The following is a 21103-nucleotide window of genomic DNA, read 5'->3' as shown; positions in this document are numbered from 1 at the left end:
GCAAGCTACAAGCTCAAGCTCAAGCTTCACAACCTACAAAACAAAGTTATGTTAGTTCTCCACATCAAACAAATTCAATTTTATTGACTTGAATCATTCTCCTTAAGCTTTGTGCATTTCATCCTGAAAAGTCAAACCAAATGTGAGAAACTAGACCACTAGGCCAAGCCTAGGGTCCAAAAGGGAGAAAAAATCTAAGCAGCAAACAATTCTCAACCAAAATCAAATTAATGCAAATAGAAAGCAAAATGCAATTGATCCCATACTCATATCATTCACCATGTTCATTTCATGACCAAAACATCACAAACTAGGTTAAATGCAACATCCAATGTCCAAACAGAATGAATTCCATCAAAAGCATACCAAAATAATTCCAAAAATCCTCAAATAATTCACACCTAAACAGGACATATTCAAGGTATAGCATGTCAATTTTCAGCTCAATTGGACAAAAGGAACTATGTCAATGAAAATCAAGAAAAACAGACACAATTATTCAAGCCAAACCATAGCATCAACACATACATTCACTTCAAAAATTCATAAGTCAATGAAAACAATTAAGAAATGAATGGGACCAAAACAGGGATGTCCTACAATGTGTCTACAACCAGCATACCAAATTTCACATTCATCCAAAACCATATGAGAATTTCACACAAGATATACAAACATGTGTCATATGAGCTTGCACAATTGACCAACAGAGATGAAAAATATCAATCAAATTGAAAATGCCATAGAAAAATCCAGAAATATTCACATAGCATCTCAACATATCCATAATCATTCATGCAAAATTTCACTCCATTTCAACAATCATAGGCCAGGCAAAAATATTCATGAAGATGACCTAGTTAGGTGTGACACAAATTGTCACACCTAAGTTCAAAAAATCATATCTCACTCCACAGGTATCCAAAAACCACAAACTTTACATGTAAATCACCAGCAACATGTCTAGAATATGCTCAAAAAATCTCAAGAATTTCTTTTAATGTATGAGCATTTCACAATGAAAATGGCAAAACATGTAAAAATACACACATTCTACAAACCCTAGGCTCATTATTTTTCCATTCATGCAAAAAAATTCCAAAAAATATCCATTAAATTCTACACAATCTCATGAAAATGGTGAAAAAAGTCTCACTCAATTTGGATGAAAAATGAGTGAGATATGAATTTTGGAAGTTCTTGTAACAAAAATGAAATAACCAAAAGAAAAAGAAATGAAATAATACAAATAATATGAACCAGTGGCATTTCTGTAATATTCCTGCGCCAAGCCAAAACGCTGCAGTTTCATTAAACTGCATGGCGCGTTCTCATTGGCTGGAGATGGCGCCAAACACAAATTCAAACTCAGGCAAGGAAATTTTGGATCAAACACACTATTGAACGCGTTCTTGAACAAGAACCATTCCAGAAAATCCAGAAAATCACGATGAACATTTCTTCACCAAAATAATCATGCTATACATCAAAATCACCGTCTAAACACGTACATCATGGATATGGATTCAGTTTCTCCTAATTCTAAACCTATCAACCGGATCGAGCGAAAGAAGTTTCTACATCAAATGTTCAAGTCAAGATATCTCTCTCTACACTCAACCAAATCCAAAACCACAAGTTGCATGATGATCTACATTGAAAGATCTATCTAAGCCATATCTCAATTCATGCAATTAAAGAAATCGAAATCTGACCTTATGGAGATGGCAGAAGTTGAATCGTGCTTTTCAATGTCCAAAACTCCAAAACAGATGAAGATTCTTGATGTAGAAGTTGATTGAAACGATTAGCTCAGCTCAAAACAGCAACAGGTCCAAGATTCATCAATTTGCCATGGAAGTGTGAGGTTATGACAGTCCAAATTCTTCACTCCTTTGCCACGATTTGGATGAAACAATTGTGCACCAACACTTGTAGAGTGTGGATCCAGCAAGAATGAACAAGTTTGATGAAGATTTCTTGGAGAAATGGTGAAAAAAATGAGATGAAGTTTGGAGAATTTGAGAGGTTTTGGAGGGAAAGTTTGTTAGATCTGAAATTGTGAAATGTCATTAGCAATTTCTGTTACAGTTAAGGTTATATATCACATCCTAATCCACTCCTTAATCACAATTAGCAAAATGAAGTGAAATTAGTGAAAAATGAGTTGTGTGAACAAAATTTGGAAAATAGGTAACTTAACAACCAAAAGACAGCTTCACACTGTGGAAAATACCCAGAAAACTGAGTTTTCGCGCGAGCGGTCGACTCATAGCCTGCTATGCGTCGACTCATAGTCTGCTATGCGTCGACCCGAGGTCTATGCGCTGACCCTTATGGTCGACCATAGGTCGGCTCAAACATGCTATGCGCTGACCCGAGGTCTATGCGCTGACCCTTATGGTCGACTCATAGCCTGCAAAATTTTTTTTTTTTTTTTTTTTTTTTAAAGAAAAGGAGGGCAAATTTGAGGTGTTACAGCTGCCCCTATTCAATCCACTGTGAACCTGTCGATATGAATAGCCTCGACTTTCAGATGATCAGGATGAAGAGTGATTGAATACCAAGAACAGACGAACAATTTGCACTCTGATGGGAAAATAAATAACAACGCCTGTCAGAATCGGCGAAGAAACAATCTCAAAGAAACAACCCGTCTGGTACGGAGAAAGTCGGCCTGATCACCGAAACAACAACATCGACCTGGATACCAAAATAAATGGTAACACAGGGATAACCATGGCTTGAACACCACTCATCCGCTCGGGATTATCATTTCTTTTTCTTTTTTTTTTTGCTTTTCTTGAACCCCGAAATTTTCTCCTTTTTTTTTTATTATTTTCTTGAACCCCGAAATTTTTCTCTTGCGCAAATGATCCTCGGATCACTGCATTTGAACCCCACTCTCCTGTTTGCCAAAATAATGAACCCCATTCTCCAGAAAACACCTCGTGTCTCCTTTTCTCCATTTGAACCCCAGTCGCCTGACGATAACTTGTGATCGCCAATGTGAACCCCGTTCTCCAGAAAATGCCGCAACATCTCCCTTTCTCCATTTGAACCCCGTCTCCAGAAAATGCCTCAACATTTCCTTTTCTCCATTTGAACCCCGTTCTCCAATTTCTCGTGATAATTCCGCTGGCAACAACGGAAATAACACCAAATACCACTCTGAGGGCGACATGTCAGAGGGTAAACCTTCACAAAAGAAGGTAACATGTGTAATTCTTCCTCAGAAGACACCTATAACGACCTCCATTGGCCTCAGCCAGAGTCTAAGGTGACACATGAACAGAAGACAATCCTGCGGACCTCATCCTGGATATAATCTTCAACTTCAATCTCTATTTGAACCCCAAAAAATGCCTCAGCATTTCCTTTTCTGATTGAACCCCGCTCTCCAGAAAATGTCGCAACATTTCCTTTTCTCCATTTGAACCCCGGAAAATCGCGCTGATCGCGTAACGTCTTCTGATTTTATTTCCATCTCTGTCCGACGGAAACCCTTCCTCCAATATCGCACTACTGGGGAACATTGCTGAACTGACGTCATGATGCTAAACTCCTCAGAGTACCACCTTCAACCAGACACTGACTGATGACTGGGAAGAAACTCGACGCTTATTGGACATCAAACGATGATGTTTACTTGACACCAAAGAAAACTCGACCAACCATTAAACAATGACTGGGAGAAAACGCGACGTTTACAGGACATCGAACAACGATGTTGACAGGACATCGAACAATGATGTTGACAGGACATCGAACAATGATGTTGACAGGACATCAAACAATGATGTTGACAGGAATCAAACAATGATGTTTACAGGCATCAAACAATGATGTTGACAGGCATCAAACAATGATGTTTACAGGCATCAAACAATGATGTTTACAGGCATCAAACAATGATGTTGACAGGCATCAAACAATGATGTTTACAGGCATCAACAATGATGTTGACAGGCATCAAACAATGATGTTGACCAGACTGGGATTGACATGACACTCACGGGTAACACAAGGATGACATCCACACTTGTCCAAAACCGGGCAGACGCTTGCCGGGAAATAACTGGGAAATACTGTTGCCCCAAAATTAAGCTGCTGAACTCCTCGGAGTAACACCTTCAAACTTCTGTCTCGCACAACAGAAATCTTCCTCCAATATCGCGCTACTGGGGGGAAATACCATTGACCCACCGTCACAATGCTGAACTCCTCGGAGTATCATCTTCACTGACCGGCAAAACCCATTCTTGGATAGTAACTACAGCTTGAGTCGCGCTGATCGCGATCTTCACTTCCATCTCTGTCCGACGGAAACCCTTCCTCTAGTATCGCACTGCTGGGGAAGTACTGTTGATAAAAATACAGCGCCAAACTCCTCGGAGTAACACCTTCGCTTTCGGGCAAAACCACCTCTCAAACGGTAACCACAGCTTGAGACTAGCCTATGCGGGCAATATGATGCATGATTGATTTTTCTGCGTAATGCTCCATAATTATGGAAATGCTACGCGATTATTTATTTTTCTATGCAATATGCTATGCTATTTTTCATGATGAATGCATAAAAAACATCCCCCTCAAAGGACTCTCCAGGGGAGCACGAGACACTCTGCCGAGGAACTCGTCAACACTCCGACCTCCACCCTGCTGGGGAATTGCACTGCTGCTGGGGAAAAGGTAACCCTTGCTGGGGAAGAACCTTCTTTGCACCCGATCCGCTTGGGGATTACTGGGGATGAATCCACCATTACACCCTGTGGGGATACAACAGTCTTTGACTTACTGGGGATATCAATCCCGACTCTGCTTGGAGAAACCCTCACAGATACCTGGCAACTTCACTGGGGAGATGCTCTCAGATAGCCCTGCTGGGGAAACAGCCACCTTCAGACCCGGCGACTGGGGAAACATTGATCCAAGACCTGCTGGGGATAACCATCCTGACCCTGCTAGGGGAACCTTGAATCCGCTGGGGAAGACCCATCCAATCCACAGGTAGGATACACTCGGCTGGGAATATAGATATCCGTCTGCTACGGAAACTCGTCCAATCCACTGGTAGGATGAACACTGCTGGAGATATATTTCATTGAAACCCGCTCCACTCGGGGATAGAAACCTTCGGACCAGGCTGCTGAGGAAACATCGTTTTAAACCTGCCGGGGATATCCATCACGACTCGGCTGGGAACCACAGACCTCGGATCTGCTAGGGAGTTTGGTCCTCTAATTCTGCTTGGGGCTTAGCTGGGAAATGAGAAAAGTTGGTACAGAACACCCGTCGACTCGTCGAACCACGGTATCCACCTCCCAAACTCGTATCAGCTTTCCACTTTTGAGAATTCCCAGACTCGTCTGGACCTTTTCTGCTCCATCATCTTGTATTCCCAATCGCTCCACGCTCGACGAGACGTACTCCTGGGAATTATATAGAAATTTCAATTTTCCGACTTTGAAGAGTCTTCTTGATTATCATCAAGGATCATCATACGCCTCAACGTCACTTCGTCGTTTATTCACCGTTCTCCATCTTGCTTGTCCCTGATCAGACTCTGCGGGGAATTTCCACAAACTTTCCAATCTTCCGATTTTGAAGAGTCTTCTTGATTACTATCAAGGATCGTCGTACGTCTCAACGTCTTCGTCGTTTTTCATTCATTCGTCCCTGAGCGAACTCTCTGGGGATCTGCTACAAAGCTTCCACATCACAACCTGCAAGTGAGTGAAGAATGTCTAACAGTACCTGCAAAATAGATCGTCAGATAAAACCGTGCCTCAGGCGTGTCAAGATTTCAACACTTGGGTCACCCAACCTTCCGAATAAGATTTCAAGCTTTCCATCTTATAAACATGCATTGGAAGGAAACCTGTATGTTTTAAAATGCAAGATTCTTTATCAAAATAATCGGATGTTTTTGCAATCAAAGCGGTTATGAAAAACAAAAACAAAATTATTTGACTGAATATGCATTTTATTGATTGGAAAAGTGTGGCTCAAATGAGCAATACAAAGGAAGCAATTCCTGAAAAGAGGTAATTGCGCAAAAGGAAAAATCTGTCCTAATGGCAATGTGAAACCCGCGATCTCATCGAGTTCCAACTCGGTTACACCCCATATGTCCTCAGACTCTCCGCGCTTTCTGCCTTTTGAACAAGACGTTTCTGATTGATCCCCACCGGGTATTATCCATGATGCCTTAACCAAAGCGCAAACGATCATGCGGGACGCAGTTATTCGTTTCAATCCCTCTTTTGCCTGGACCGCCCTCTCGGGTTTTCAGTCCACCGGGATACCCTTTTTTGCCCAAGTCGCCTTTTCAGGTTTTCGACTTGCCGGGTGTACATTTTTTCATTTTTATCCCTAATTTTTGCCCGAACCCTTTTTTCTGTTTTTGGTTCGCCGGGATGCCCATTTTTGCCTGGACTATTTTGTTCTTTTCGTCCAGCGGGTCTATTTATACGAAGTATTTTTTAACTGCGTCCGCATTCACAGGGGATGGAAAATCCTCACCATCCATGGTCGTTAACAACAAGGCTCCACCAGAGAAAACCTTCTTGATCACGAACGGACCTTCATAATTCGGCGTCCATTTGCCCCTTCGATCGTTTTGAGGAGGAAGGATCCTTTTCAGCACCATATCACCTACGTGATACACCCGAGGTCGCACCTTCTTGTCAAAAGCACGCTTCATCCGCTGCTGGTATAACTGCCCATGACAGATGGCTGCTAGCCTCTTTTCTTCAATCAGGCTCAACTCTTCATACCGGGTCCTTACCCATTCAGCCTCTTGCAACTTCACGTCCCTCAGGACTCTCAAAGAGGGAATCTGAACCTCAACCGGCAACACTGCTTCCATTCCATATACCAATGAGAAAGGAGTTGCCCCAGTAGATGTACGCACCGACGTGCGATACCCAGGATACCAGTTTCATACTCAATCACACCGTCGGTGCATTCAAATGCTATCCGGGCAACAAAAGCTTATTCACCTTAACCTCCCCCATCAGACATCAGAATCCGTTCGGATTCAGGGTCAGGCCCCTCCTCCGGGATCGGTTACTCTCAATCTTTCGATTAGAGCACCTCGAGATGTCCTCATCAGGGAACTCAAACTTCATCGGTTGATAATCCTCCACGGGTTGCAGAGAGATGTAATCAGGCAATACACCCCTTGATTGCTTTCTGAGAGCATCACAAATCAGTCAACATTCTTTTGCTCTCTCACAACCCGTCCGGTCGATGCTAGATTCTCAAGCCCATACTCGATCGGATCCATCTCGGAAATCCACAAAGTGGTATGAACCAGCACATACTGTCTCAGTCGGCGAGCAGCCTATGCCAAAGTACATCAAGTTTTCTCGAACAGTGAATGTATTGTTTCACAGTCGGTAAACTTTTTGCTTAGGTAAATTGCATGCTCTTTTCGACAAGACTCGTCATGCTGACCCAATACACCTCATAGACCCCTTGAAGGCCGTCAAGTACAAATTAACAGTCTCTCTCCATAGGGAGGCATCCGAATCAGAGGCTCCTGCAATTTTTTTAATTTTTCAATGCCCCTTGGCAATCATTATTTCACCTGACCGTTTGATCTTTCTTTTCAACATCCTGAATATGGGTTCACACGTGGCTGTTAGATAAGATGTGAACCATGACATGTAGTTCAATCTACCTAATAGACCACGAACCTCTTTTTTGTTCTCGGTTCAGGCCTTTCTCTTATTGTTCTTTCTTTTTTCCTTGTTTTTTTTTTTTAGCAGGATGAACCTCGACTCCTCTCTGACAACGAACCCCAGCGTCTTACCGGACCACACTCTGATAGTGCACTCATTCGAATTCAACCTCAGTTTGAATTGTCTCAACCAGTCAACCGACTTGCCCCGGTCAGCCAGATGCCCCACTTCCGTATGGGACTTTGCTATCATGTCATCAACATAGCAATTGATTCCACGATGAATCATATCATGAAACAGAGTCACCATGGCTCTCTGATAAGTAGCACCGGCGTTTCGCCTCTCTGGAGGACAGTCTCCTTTCCACGGTAGCTTGTGCGCAATGACACCGGTATCCGACCCTGGCATATCCTGACATGACCAAGCGAAGGTGTCCACATGCTCTTTCAACGGGACTACCATTCTGCTTTCGACTTGCCTCTGAAGCGGCCCCAATTTTTTTTCTTTCCTGACCTCGGCGGTGCTTGGAATAACAACCTCAACCCGCTCCTCGTGCGGCTGAATCACCTTCTCCTCTTGTTTTGACAACCTGGCTAATCTTCCAGCAGATCACAATCTTCTTCGCCTTCTTCTTCGGCATGATAGCTCGGTTTGTCGAAGTCATATGAGGTGTAACCAAATTGTTATCAACGAGATCCGGAGAATTATTTTTGAATTCGGAACGAGACAAATCAAAAAGGAAAAAAACGAAAATAAACATTGCCATTTTTATTTGTTTTTAAACTGCAAAAATAAATGAAAAACAGGGAACACCGCTTTTTGACTGAAAAACATCCATTTATTGATGATGCAGAAATGTTGCAAATGTAAACATGAGGTGGCCCTTACAATGAACCATTACGTGTCGGGCAACACGTATGGCTTTCATGCAGATAAAATCAAAACAGAAATTATTACTCTTCAAGTAGAGTGACAGTGCTGATCTGTTAGGCCTTCCAGCTTCCTGGTACGCACGGCTTTATCCAACTATCAAACTTGCAGTCACTGTCGTCCTCTCCACCCATTGCACAGGCGTGATCCGAATCTTCAGCAATTGCACTCACCATCGCCTGACCATGCGCCGGCATGGGATTAGCATTGACATTCGGTGATGGCGCAAAATTGATGGCCTTGGAGTCTACCAGATCCTGGACAACATTCTTGAATGCTCTACAGCCCTCAATGTTATGCCCCGGTGTTCCAGAATGAAATTCACACTGGGCGTTCTCATCGTAGTTAGGAGGCTTCTGATCTGATCTCATCGGAACCATCGCCCTCGGCTGAACCAACCCAAAATCCATCAACTTTTTAAACAGAACAGCATATGTCACGGGCGGCTTATTGAAATGACGATCTGTCGTCCTCCTTCTCACTTGGCCCCCAGCTCTTTGTGTTCTCAATTGAGGTGGCGGTTGCTGCTGTTGTGCAGATTGATTACTAGCAGGAATAGTCAATGCAGCAGCATACGAGTGATAACGATCTTTACCCCTTTTGGCAGGCGCATCACTTGACTCAACCTCCTTCTTGTACTGAATACTGCCAGAGGGCTTCCTTACTCCAGACGATAGAGCATCTCCCCGGGTTTCCCCTATTCTCATCCAGTTTTCAATCCTCTCCACCTTCTCGGCGATCACTTTCTGCCCCTCGGCGAGCCCTTGTACAACATTGAACAAATCCCTCACCATCTCTTTCAGTTCGAGGATGTCGGCATTGGGAGGATCCATCAGTTTGGATTTGTTGCCCCTAGCAGGATATCTGAGCAAACGAGCTATGCGCACCGGTTGACACCTACAAAACAGCAAATGGGTTAGTATGCATGAATGCAACGTCTATCCATATGAGGAAGCTTCTGTCTTTTGATCCTGGTTTCATCGAGACAGATAATATTTTGACATCCACATTTTGAAATTCAAGATGTCTCTCAACCAGATTCTCAATCAATAACACTCCCCATATGGCTTAGACGTAGGTTAGATGCAGATGAATGCAAAATGATGCAGATGTATGAATGCAATGCACTGGGCCATCCTCCAAGTCCTCTGATCATCTATTGTACTGAAGCCTTGGTCTCTGAACCGATCATAACCATCTGAGGGAACATGTAACCACAAATCCGACTCAAGGGTTCCGAAATAAACGGAAGATACATCATCATCATCATCAAACCATCTCTGAGCAGATACCCATAACCATCTGAATCGGCCCGGGGAATCCTGAAATAAACGGATCCCCACTGATAAAATCGGCCCAGGGAATCCTGAAATAAACGGATCCCCACTAATAAATAACTCGGACAGCACTCCGGCGTCTCTGAAATAAACGGCCATAAATCCGACTTATAAATAGGACTCTGATCCACGGAACAAAAAGTCACCATCTGAGTCGCCATCTGAACATGCATCTGAAAGAATCACCCTTCCCTCACAGGTAAATTCTAAACAGGTTATCCTAAGGCGGATAATAGTCTCGACAATCGGGCAAAGATACTCAATGGGTTTGCCCTTTCGGGTGTGCCATTGTAGCTCTCCTGAGATCATCTAAACCAAAGATCCGGGAAATGATCGGTCACCAGAGTCAATAATCCAGATGAAGTAACTCAACCAAAGTGGGGTACCCCACAGAGGAAAGCACTATCAAATGAACCTCGTCTGGCTTGTGGCATGTCACGTTGCAACAATATGCTGATTTAGCAAATGAGGAACGTGAGACCACACTAATCCTAGGTGTATACTCGGGCCTGGGTTTTAGCCCCACTCAGAACACCCACCCCAAACAGAGGAACCACCTGCACAGAGGACGGCAACATGATAGTATGATGCATGCAGACATTTATGCAAATATATACACAATCAGAATAATAAATGCAATAAATAAAGCAAACCAAGCAACCTAAACTACCCTAGAACGCTAGGAAGGACTCGCTTAGGGAAGATGGACCAGCACAGGTCAACATCCTATAAATCCCCAGCAGAGTCGCCAGTTGTCGCATCCGCGAAAAACAACCGGCGGGACTCAAATAAAAACACAACACAGAGCCGCCACTGCGCGTTATTTATCCCAAGAGAGAGAAAGGAAACGCTCAGAGAAACCTGGAAAGGAAATGGTCTTGCGACCAAAGAGAAAGGGTAAGGGAGTCGGTTACGCGAGGGGAAGGTATTAGCACCCCTCACGTCCGTCGTACTCGACGGGATCCACGTTCTAAAATAAAGAATATGTTGCTAAACATCACACACACACACAGGGAACGCAGGTGGGGTTAAGAGAAGGAAGCTCGATAGGACGTCGCATCCTATGCCTACATATCTTGTCTGGAACAAGAATCAGAGCCACTGTAGTTCGGCTTACGCACGCCAAACAACACAAAACACACAAACAGATGGCAAACATGGAGCCCGACAACCACTTGATGGAATTACGTCAGCATCCGAACCAAAACGCACACAAAAGGGCAAACGTGGAGCCCGACCGCCAATCACTGGACTTACGTCGGCATCCGAACCAAACACCAGAAGATAACAAGCAAACACACACAAGAAAGAAAAAAAAGTGCCCGGAGAGGTCTCGCACGACCCCCTGCCTACATACCTCGTCTGGAACAAGGATCAGGGCGATGTAGTTCCCCCTCAAGGGAAAAGGATGGACATGCAAACTAGTAGGGAGTCGGGAACTCGAGCCTACAAGTCATCAAGCAAGCCAGAAGAGACGCTGAGACGTCAGAAGAAACTGCACACACAGACTAACAGGGAGTCGGGAACTCGAGCCTGATAGCTGTCGAACAAAACACACGCAAAAAAGAAAAGGGTGCCCGGAGAGACCTCGCACGGTCTCCTGCCTACGTACCTCATCTGGCATGAGGATCAGGGCGACGTAGTTCCCCTGAAAGGGAAAGGATGGACATGCAAACTAGTAGGGAGTCGGGAACTCGAGCCTACAAGTCATCAAGCAAGCCAGAAGAGACGCTGAGACGTCAGAAGAAACTGCACACACAGACTAACAGGGAGTCGGGAACTCGAGCCTGATAGCTGCCAAACAGAACACACGCAAAAAGAAAAAAGGGTGCCCGGAGAGACCTCGCACGGTCTCCTGCCTACGTACCTCATCTGGCATGAGGATCAGGGCGACGTAGTTCCCCTGAAAGGGAAAGGAACTACACAAACTAAAAGGGAGTCGGGAACTCGGACCTAATAGTTACCAAACAGAACACACGCAAAAAAGAAAAGGGTGCCCTGAGAGGTCTCGCACGACCCCCTGCCTACATACCTCGTCTGGAACAAGGATCAGGGCGATGTAGTTCCCCCTCAAGGGAAAAGGATGGACATGCAAACTAGTAGGGAGTCGGGAACTCGAGCCTACAAGTCATCAAGCAAGCCAGAAGAGACGCTGAGACGTCAGAAGAAACTGCACACACAGACTAACAGGGAGTCGGGAACTCGAGCCTGATAGCTGTCGAACAAAACACACGCAAAAAAGAAAAGGGTGCCCGGAGAGACCTCGCACGGTCTCCTGCCTACGTACCTCATCTGGCATGAGGATCAGGGCGACGTAGTTCCCCTGAAAGGGAAAGGATGGACATGCAAACTAGTAGGGAGTCGGGAACTCGAGCCTACAAGTCATCAAGCAAGCCAGAAGAGACGCTGAGACGTCAGAAGAAACTGCACACACAGACTAACAGGGAGTCGGGAACTCGAGCCTGATAGCTGCCAAACAGAACACACGCAAAAAGAAAAAAGGGTGCCCGGAGAGACCTCGCACGGTCTCCTGCCTACGTACCTCATCTGGCATGAGGATCAGGGCGACGTAGTTCCCCTAAAGGGAAAGGAACTACACAAACTAAAAGGGAGTCGGGAACTCGGACCTAATAGTTACCAAACAGAACACACGCAAAAAAGAAAAGGGTGCCCGGAGAGACCTCGCGCGGTCTCTTGCCTACGTACCTCATCTGGTATGAGGATCAGGGCGACGTAGTTCCCCCTCAAGGGAAAGAAATCCTAGCCAGAAACCAAGGGAAGACACACTACCAGGGAGCTGGACTCGAGCCTAGTGTTGTCATGCATCATTACCCTATGTTCAGGTTTCTACCTACTTGCACAACTGCAAGCTAATCCTATCCAGGAATAAAGCAAGCATACAAGCATACAGATCAAAACAAGCATTTCAAGCAAATATTCACATAGCACACACTATAACCAATCAAGTGAGGCTCAAACAATGGGTTTGACTGCCGAAGCAAGTCATCTGTACATGGGTATTATTCGCTCTTAACCTTGCCATTACGAGGCTAAGGTGAAGCAGATGAAAGGTGAGTGAAGATTAGACTTCACAGCTCTTATCCCTGACCAGGGAGAGCTTTAGACAAAGGAGCGTGGGTCCAGAATGGAGGGACCCTTCTACGCTCAAAGACTCTGACTCGATTGTGCAACAGCACGAGATCTTGGGTTTGTGCCCCAATGCATCAACACACAGCCGTGTGAGCAGAGGGACGACTCACAGAATAGTGGGGGATAGATTGCATATCCCTTTGATCCACCAATTGCCTCTTAGAGGTCTTTACCTGCTTGGCACAAATGTAAACAACCACAAACATCGCCTCTTAAGGAGGACTTCAGACAGTTGCCTGGCCAAGTAACAGGCCAGGTCTTCCAGACTACATGAAGATTAGAAGTCCTACCTCAAGTGGTTTAAAAACCAAGCAGCAGCAAGCAAGTTCTTAAAGAACTGTAAGCGACTAAATGTACCTGAAATCAATCAAGTATCATCAGTACTCAGACAAACAACAATAAACAGCAAATGTTAATCAGTCAGACTATACAAACAACACAAGCACATAAATGCAAGCTACAAGCTCAAGCTCAAGCTTCACAACCTACAAAACAAAGTTATGTTAGTTCTCCACATCAAACAAATTCAATTTTATTGACTTGAATCATTCTCCTTAAGCTTTGTGCATTTCATCCTGAAAAGTCAAACCAAATGTGAGAAACTAGACCACTAGGCCAAGCCTAGGGTCCAAAAGGGAGAAAAAATCTAAGCAGCAAACAATTCTCAACCAAAATCAAATTAATGCAAATAGAAAGCAAAATGCAATTGATCCCATACTCATATCATTCACCATGTTCATTTCATGACCAAAACATCACAAACTAGGTTAAATGCAACATCCAATGTCCAAACAGAATGAATTCCATCAAAAGCATACCAAAATAATTCCAAAAATCCTCAAATAATTCACACCTAAACAGGACATATTCAAGGTATAGCATGTCAATTTTCAGCTCAATTGGACAAAAGGAACTATGTCAATGAAAATCAAGAAAAACAGACACAATTATTCAAGCCAAACCATAGCATCAACACATACATTCACTTCAAAAATTCATAAGTCAATGAAAACAATTAAGAAATGAATGGGACCAAAACAGGGATGTCCTACAATGTGTCTACAACCAGCATACCAAATTTCACATTCATCCAAAACCATATGAGAATTTCACACAAGATATACAAACATGTGTCATATGAGCTTGCACAATTGACCAACAGAGATGAAAAATATCAATCAAATTGAAAATGCCATAGAAAAATCCAGAAATATTCACATAGCATCTGAACATATCCATAATCATTCATGCAAAATTTCACTCCATTTCAACAATCATAGGCCAGGCAAAAATATTCATGAAGATGACCTAGTTAGGTGTGACACAAATTGTCACACCTAAGTTCAAAAAATCATATCTCACTCCACAGGTATCCAAAAACCACAAACTTTACATGTAAATCACCAGCAACATGTCTAGAATATGCTCAAAAAATCTCATGAATTTCTTTTAATGTATGAGCATTTCACAATGAAAATGGCAAAACATGTAAAAATACACACATTCTACAAACCCTAGGCTCATTATTTTTCCATTCATGCAAAAAAATTCCAAAAAATATCCATTAAATTCTACACAATCTCATGAAAATGGTGAAAAAAGTCTCACTCAATTTGGATGAAAAATGAGTGAGATATGAATTTTGGAAGTTCTTGTAACAAAAATGAAATAACCAAAAGAAAAAGAAATGAAATAATACAAATAATATGAACCAGTGGCATTTCTGTAATATTCCTGCGCCAAGCCAAAACGCTGCAGTTTCATTAAACTGCATGGCGCGTTCTCATTGGCTGGAGATGGCGCCAAACACAAATTCAAACTCAGGCAAGGAAATTTTGGATCAAACACACTATTGAACGCGTTCTTGAACAAGAACCATTCCAGAAAATCCAGAAAATCACGATGAACATTTCTTCACCAAAATAATCATGCTATACATCAAAATCACCGTCTAAACACGTACATCATGGATATGGATTCAGTTTCTCCTAATTCTAAACCTATCAACCGGATCGAGCGAAAGAAGTTTCTACATCAAATGTTCAAGTCAAGATATCTCTCTCTACACTCAACCAAATCCAAAACCACAAGTTGCATGATGATCTACATTGAAAGATCTATCTAAGCCATATCTCAATTCATGCAATTAAAGAAATCGAAATCTGACCTTATGGAGATGGCAGAAGTTGAATCGTGCTTTTCAATGTCCAAAACTCCAAAACAGATGAAGATTCTTGATGTAGAAGTTGATTGAAACGATTAGCTCAGCTCAAAACAGCAACAGGTCCAAGATTCATCAATTTGCCATGGAAGTGTGAGGTTATGACAGTCCAAATTCTTCACTCCTTTGCCACGATTTGGATGAAACAATTGTGCACCAACACTTGTAGAGTGTGGATCCAGCAAGAATGAACAAGTTTGATGAAGATTTCTTGGAGAAATGGTGAAAAAAATGAGATGAAGTTTGGAGAATTTGAGAGGTTTTGGAGGGAAAGTTTGTTAGATCTGAAATTGTGAAATGTCATTAGCAATTTCTGTTACAGTTAAGGTTATATATCACATCCTAATCCACTCCTTAATCACAATTAGCAAAATGAAGTGAAATTAGTGAAAAATGAGTTGTGTGAACAAAATTTGGAAAATAGGTAACTTAACAACCAAAAGACAGCTTCACACTGTGGAAAATACCCAGAAAACTGAGTTTTCGCGCGAGCGGTCGACTCATAGCCTGCTATGCGTCGACTCATAGTCTGCTATGCGTCGACCCGAGGTCTATGCGCTGACCCTTATGGTCGACCATAGGTCGGCTCAAACATGCTATGCGCTGACCCGAGGTCTATGCGCTGACCCTTATGGTCGACTCATAGCCTGCAAAATTTTTTTTTTTTTTTTTTTTTTTTTTAAAGAAAAGGAGGGCAAATTTGAGGTGTTACACCTTTCAACACGAAAGAGATTTTACTATTTGTTAGGACTTGTACAAGACCGACAGAATCATCAAGAATAAACCTCTTATGATTCACCAAGTTGATATGAGAACAATCCTCTCAAACTCAACTCTCCTACTTCTAATAATCCTAGACATCAAGGTGTTTACAACCAATTCTGGAAAATATGAAGTAAAGAAAGTATATCAAAATATATCAATCACTATGATTGATCTTCTCTTCCAAACAAGCAATTTATAAGGATATATTAGTGACCAAGTGTTTATGAACATGAAAGGAATTTTCTGGACTGATATATGTGAACAATGCATAAAATTTCTTAATGAAAGTTCAATGATCAAAACACTTGTTTGAAAATGAATGAATATAAGATTTCAAATTGCAATGGAAGAGGTGGTTTTTGATTTCTAAAAATAAGAAAATATATATCACTTTAACACCTCTATTAATGAGTGTGACTCAATGAAGAGATATAGTGGTTAAGGGATGGCATTTGAAAAACGTTCAGATCCAAAAACAGACTCGAAACAGCCACTGCTTAAGTGGAAATCGATTTCTGAAAAATGGGTAATCGGTTTCACTGAAGCGTTGCTTATGAAAATTCAAAATTTCGTGAGGGAAATCTATTTCTCAAAAGGGGGTAATCGACTTCCTTGTGTGAAAATTGAATTCTGGAAAACACAGAAAAGGTAGGACACAAAATGGAAATCGATTTCTGATAAAGGGGTAATTGATTTCCTGAATTGAATCTTGAAAAAATACTTGAAATATAGTATAGAAACAGTGTAACATTTCAGACACAATGGACCATGCACTCAAGGAATATTTGGAGTAATTTTGAGCACTAAGTTATCAATATATATTGCATGCTTGTACCTCAATAAATCAAGACCAGTGCTAGTCTTCAAAATATAAGTCTTGAATCCTTTGATGTTAGCTTTCACACATATTGAATTTTGAGTACTTGATTTGATTAAATTCACTTGAAGCTTTTTCCATACTTTTGACATGACCATTTGATTTTCACTTTGTCTTCATCAAAACAGATTGGATGAAGAGTCTTGACTTCATATTCTCCCCCTTTTTGATGATGACAAACAATTGAAGCTTTATGTACAATGCTCCCCCTAAAAATGATAACTCCCCCTTGATCCATGCATCCATGAGAGTTTTACAATTTAAGGCTTGCTGCAAAATTTGTTAGAGAAAGACACACAAAAAAGCATAATATCTCCCCCCCCCCCTTTGTCATTAACAAAAAGGATGGGGAAAAGGGTTAAAAGATAAGCATTTTATCATGAACATAGCAAAATATAACTAACCAAGGAACTACATTAAGATACATATTGTTTTTAAAGGAACATTCATCATATGTCTTTTTCATCCAAGATTTCTAATTCTCTTTGAACTTTGTAGAATGGTTCTCGTGCCAAAGGTTTTGTGAATATGTCGGCAAGTTGATTATGAGTATCCACAAATGTAACTTCTACATCTTCTTTAAGTACGTGATCACAAAGAAAATGATGTCGTATGTAAATATGTTTGGTTCTTGAGTGCATGATCAAATTCTTTGTAATATTTATCGCACTTGTGTTGTCACAACATAGAGGGATGCAACCAAGATCGAGTTTGTAGTCACGAAGTTGTTGCTTAAGCCAAAGTATTTGTGCACAACAACTACCTGCTGCTATGTATTTAGCTTCGTACGTGCTAAGAGCAACACATCCTTGTTCCTTGCAAGCCCAAGATACTAATGTATTTCTAAGAATGTGACATGTACCACTAGTGCTTTTTCCATCAGTTTTACTTCTTGCATAATCCGCATCAGAGTAACTAACACAATTGCAAATACTACCTTTAGGATACCATAGTCCAACATTTGTTGTCCCTTTGAGATACTTCATGATCCTTTTAACGAAGATGAGATGCGATTCCTTTGGATTTGCTTGAAAGTGAGCACATAGACACACACAAAACATTATGTCAGGATGACTTGTCGTCAAATATAATAAAGAACCAATCATACCTCTATATTTAGTGATATCAACTGGAATACTAGATTAACCAATGTGAACATTCGATCCCGAACCCATTGGAATTGCCATTTCTTTGCAATTATCCATATCAAATTTTTTCAACAATTCTTTGCAATACTTGGATTGGTTGATGAAGGTACCATCCTTTAATTACTTAATTTGGAGTCCAAGAAAGTAGTTCATCTTTCCCATCATAGACATCTCGAATTCTCCTTGCATCATCAATGTAAATTCTTCAAAAGGTCTTTATTTGTTGAACCAAATATGATATCGTCAACATAGACTTGAACCAATAAAGTATTAACTTTGATCTTATTAATGAATAAGGTTTTATCAACTTTACATTTTTCAAATCCTCTTTCGCATAGAAAGTTGCTAAGTCTATCATACCATGCTCTTGGTGCTTGTTTTTTAAGCCATAAAGAGCTTTCTTCAACTTGAAGACATGTGAATGATTCTTGAAGTCTTCAAAACCGGGAGGTTGTTTGACATAGAATTCTTCATTAATGTAACCATTCAAGAAAGCGCTCTTGACGTCCATTTGGAAAAGCTGAAAATTTAGTGAACACGCATAAGCAAATAATAAACAGATAGCTTCTAACCTTGCAACTGTAGCAAATGTTTCTTCGAATTCGATTCCTTCTTCTTGATTATAACCTTGAGCAACCAATATTTATTTGTTTCTAACAATTATACCATTATCATCAAGTTTGTTTTTAAACACCTATTTGGTACCTATGATGTGTTTGTCACTTGGCCTAGGAACAAGTTCCCAAACTTGATTTCTCTCAATTTGATTTAATTCCTCTTGCATAACAATTAGCCATTGATCGTCTCCTAAGGATTCATCAATATTGGAGGGTTCTTATTGAGAAACAAATGCCATGTTTAGGAAAGTATCTTTGAGATTTAATCTTGTTGAAACTTCTTTACTTATGTCACCAATTACTTTGTCTATTGGATGAGTGTCGCATTGCGCGAAAAACCGGCGGGAAAAGAAAGAACAACAGAGCCGCCACCGTGCGTTATTTATCCCAAAAGAGGGAAAGGAAACGCTCGAAGTAAACCTAGGAAAGAACATGGTCTCGCGACCAAAGAGGATGGGTTCGGGAGTCGGTTATGCGAAGGGAAGGTATTAGCACCCCTACGCATCCGTCGTACTCGACGGGATCCACGCACAAAAGGAAGGAAAATTGGTTGCTAAACACTGCTCAAATACTCACACACACTGGCTGAAAGAAACGCAAGAGACTGACTGAAACTGAACTCGGCAGGATGTCGCATCCTGGGCCTACTTAGTCTATCAGGCATAGACATCAGAGTCCAAGTAGTTCGGACTGGGGAGACGACACATGCTCGCTAGGATGTCGCATCCTATGCATACGTATCTTCTCGGACGAGAGAAGAATCAGAGCATTCGTAGCTCGGCTGACACACACACAAACGAGACCAGACAACACACAGGCAAACGTGGAGCCCGAATGCCAATCACTGGACTTACATCAGCATCCGAACCTAAACACACACACACTGGAACCCAAATGTCACTCGATGGACTTACATCGGCTTCCAAGCACACAACGACACAACAAGTTAATAGGGAGTCGGGGACTCGAGCCTATAACTGTCAAGCACACACAAAAGAAAAGAAAAGGCGCCCGGAGAGATCAGCTCAATCTCCTGCCTACATACTTCATCTGGTATGAAGATCAGGGCGATGTAGTTCCCCTACGCAGGGAAAAAAAGACTAGCCTAACCAGATAACAGAGGGAGACACAACTCTAGGGAGACTACGACTCGAGCCTAGATGTTGTCATGCAAAATCAACCCTAAGTTAAGGTTTCTAGCTAAATGGCACAAGGGCCAACCTATCCTAAGCAAGACTTGCACAGGAAGCAAGGGTCTCGATTGCAACTAGGGCAAGAGAACAGGGAGGTCTCAATCGCAACGAGGGCGAGAGAAGAGGATTAGTGTTAGTTGTTAGTCAAACTCGACAAGACATCGCATCTCGTGCCTACGTATCTCATCTGAACATGAGAATCAGAGTTGCCGTAGTTCGGCTAGACAATTACTGTTGGTTTGTGTTTTTTAAGTGGACAACGTCACTGCACAATCTACCTGATGCTCGACCTTGGGAGACTTACTCATCTGTAGTAGAAGGAGTGAATGTATCCTTAAGAGGGGATGGTGTTTGTTTGTGTTTTAAAGAAACAAGCAAGAAAGGAAGTCCTATACGAAGGAACCGTGCTACCTTAATTGACATGCAAACGAGACTACGCGGAGTCTAACAACCTAGGGGATATGATCACACCACATAGGCACACACAAACACATTCAGCATAAAGTAAACACACCAACAAGGGGGCTCAAACATGGGTTAGGTTTTAGTCGAGGGGTCATATCAACCTCGACAAACAAACCTCTGGAATGGGGTGAGTGTTGCTCTTAACCTTGCCATCGAGGGGCTAAGGTGAAGCAGATGAAAGGAGATGAGGGGTGTGCCTCATTGCTTCTATCCCTGGCCTGGGAGAGCATTTGACAAGAATGTGTGGGTTCAGAAAGTGGGAACCCTTCTACACATTTGATACTGACTCAACTGTGCAATTGCACAAGATCTTGGGTTTTTATCTGAAATGCATCAACACAGTGGTGTGAGCAAGACAGAAGACACACTGAATAGCAGGGGATAGATTGCTTATCCCTTGGTTCTGCCAATTGCCTCTTCACTTAGGAGGTCTTTGACTCTGTACAAGGACAAATTAAACATACACAAGCATTGCCTCTTAAGGAGGACTTCAGACAGTTTGCCCGGCCAAATAACAGGTCGGGTCTCCAGACTACATGAAGTAAAAGAGATTATACCTCAAGCAAGTTGCTAAAAAGCAAAGCAAAGCAAGTTCAGAGAACTTAAGCAACTAAGGGTACCTGAAAGAGTCAAACTAATCAGTAAACATTTCACAAGTCAAATTAGAAAGAAAGGGAGCAAACAGTTAACAGTAAACAGATGTGCCAAAGTA

Source organism: Lathyrus oleraceus, chromosome 5 (genome assembly GCF_024323335.1).
Source record: "Lathyrus oleraceus cultivar Zhongwan6 chromosome 5, CAAS_Psat_ZW6_1.0, whole genome shotgun sequence".
Classification (NCBI taxonomy): domain Eukaryota; kingdom Viridiplantae; phylum Streptophyta; class Magnoliopsida; order Fabales; family Fabaceae; genus Lathyrus; species Lathyrus oleraceus.
This window is presented reverse-complemented; position numbering follows the sequence as displayed.